This window comes from Triticum urartu, chromosome 3A (assembly GCF_056163025.1).
Source record: "Triticum urartu cultivar PI428250 chromosome 3A, HENAU_Tu73, whole genome shotgun sequence".
Taxonomy (NCBI): Eukaryota; Viridiplantae; Streptophyta; class Magnoliopsida; order Poales; family Poaceae; genus Triticum; species Triticum urartu.
Genome location: NC_141875.1, coordinates 656,380,980 through 656,383,485, shown reverse-complemented (window position 1 = coordinate 656,383,485; position 2,506 = coordinate 656,380,980).

Sequence of the window (2,506 nt, the reverse complement as noted above, 5' to 3'; positions counted from 1 at the left end):
TGTTAAACCTACTGTATTCCAACTTTTCTATGGTTCATAAATGATATGTCTACAACGTATCTAAATTTTTTGATTGTTCCATGCTATTATATTATGTGTTTGGGATGTTTATGGGCTTTATTAAACACTTCTATATTATTTTTGGGACTAACCTATTGACCCATAGCCCAGTGCCAGTTCCTGTTTTTTCCTTTATTTCAGTGTTTCGAAGAAAAGGAATATCAAACGGAGTCGAAACGGAATGAAACCTTCTGGAGAAGTTATTTTTGGAAGGAAAGCAACCCAGGAGACTTGGAGTCCACGTCGAGGAAGCATCGAGGAAGCCATGAGGTAGGGGGCGCGCCCACCCCCCTGGGCGCGCCCTCCACCCTCATGGGCCCCTCGTGGCTCCCCTGACGTATTTCTTCTGCCTATATATATCCATATACCCTAAAACTATCGGGGAGCACAATAGATCGGGTGTTCCGCCGCCAGAAGCCTCCGTAGCCACCGAAAACCAATCTAGACCCGTTCCGGCACCCTGCCGGAGGGGGCAATCCCTCTCCGATGGCCATCTACATCATCCCGATGCTCTCCATGACGAGGAGGGAGTAGTTCACCCTGGGGGCTGAGGGTATGTACTAGTAGCTATGTGTTTGATCTCTCTCTCTCTCTCTCATCTTGTTGAGGTGTTACGATCTTGATGTATCGCGAGCTTTGCTATTATAGTTGGATCTTATGATGTTTCTCCCCCTCTACTCTCTTGTAATGGATTGAGTTTTCCCTTTGAAGTTATCTTATCGAATTGAGTCTTTAAGGATTTGAGAACACTTGATGTATGTCTTGCGTGGGATACCTGTGGTGACAATGGGGTATTCTATGATCCACTTGATGTATGTTTTGGTGATCAACTTGCGGGTTCCGTGACCTTGGGAATCTATGCATAGGGGTTGGCACACGTTTTCGTCTTGACTCTCCGGTAGAAACTTTGGGGCACTCTTTGAGGTTCTATGTGTTGGTTGAATAGATGAATCTGAGATTGTGTGATGCATATCGTATAATCATACCCACGGATACTTGAGGTGACATTAGAGTATATAGGTGACATTAGGGTTTTGGTTGATTTGTGTCTTAAGGTGTTATTCTAGTACGAACTCTAGGGTTGTTTGTGACACTTATAGGAATAGCCCAACAGATTGATTGGAAAGAATAACTTTGAGGTGGTTTCGTACCCTACCATAATCTCTTCGTTTGTTCTCCGCTATTAGTGACTTTGGAGTGACTCTTTGATGCATGTTGCGGGATAGTTATGTGATCCAATTATGTTATTATTGTTTAGAGAACTTGCACTAGTGAAAGTATGAACCCTAGGCCTAGTTTCCTAGCATTGCAATACCGTTTGTGCTCACTTTTATCATTAGTTACCTTGTTGTTTTTATATTTTCAGATTACAAAAACCTTTATCTACCATCCATATACCACCTGTATCACCATCTCTTCGTTGAACTAGTGCACCTATACAATTTACCATTGTATTGGGTGTGTTGGGGACACAAGAGACTCTTTGTTATTTGGTTGCAGGGTTGCTTGAGAGAGACCATCTTCATCCTACGCCTCCTACGGATTGATAAACCTTAGGTTATCCACTTGAGGGAAATTTGCTACTGTCCTACAAACCTCTGCACTTGGAGGCCCAACAACGTCTACAAAAAGAAGGTTGTGTAGTATACATCAATCTCTTTTCTGGCGCCGTTGCCGGGGAGGTTAGTGCTTGAAGGTATATCTTTAGATCTTGCAATCAAATCTTTTTGTTTCTTGTTTTAGCACTAGTTTATTTTATAAAAGAAAACTACAAAAAATGGAATTGAGTTTGCCTCATACGCTTCATCTTTTTAATATCTTTCGTGAGTATGATGGAAAGGAAAATTGTGCCAAAGTGTTAGAAGAAGAATGCATTAGAATGTTTGGCACTAAATCTTTGAATGATGAGCATGATTGCAATGTTGTTAGTATGAATTCATTGACTATTTATGATGCTAATGATATGCAAAGCCACAAGCTTGGGGATGCTATGTTTGATGAAGATGATATTTTTTGTCCCCCAAGATTTGATGAGCGAATTTATTATGATGAAAGAATGCCTCCTATTTATGATGATTATATTGATGAAAGTAGATTTGGAGAGGTCATGACTTTATTTAGTGATGAATCCACTATTTCGGAAGAGGTTCCAATTGATTATGAGAACAAAGTTGCTATCTATGATGATTATTGTGATGACTTGTATGCTATAAAGAATAATGATAACCATGAAACTTGTCATCATGATTTTAGTTTCAATTGGATTATGCCTCACATGATAGTTATTTCGTTGAGTTTGCTCCCACTACTATTCATGAGACTAAATTTGCTTATATGGAGAGTAATAAAAATTCTATGCTTGTAGATAATGAAAAGAATGATTTATGTGATGGTTATATTGTTCAATTCATTAATGATGCTACTGAAAATTATTATGAGGGAGGAA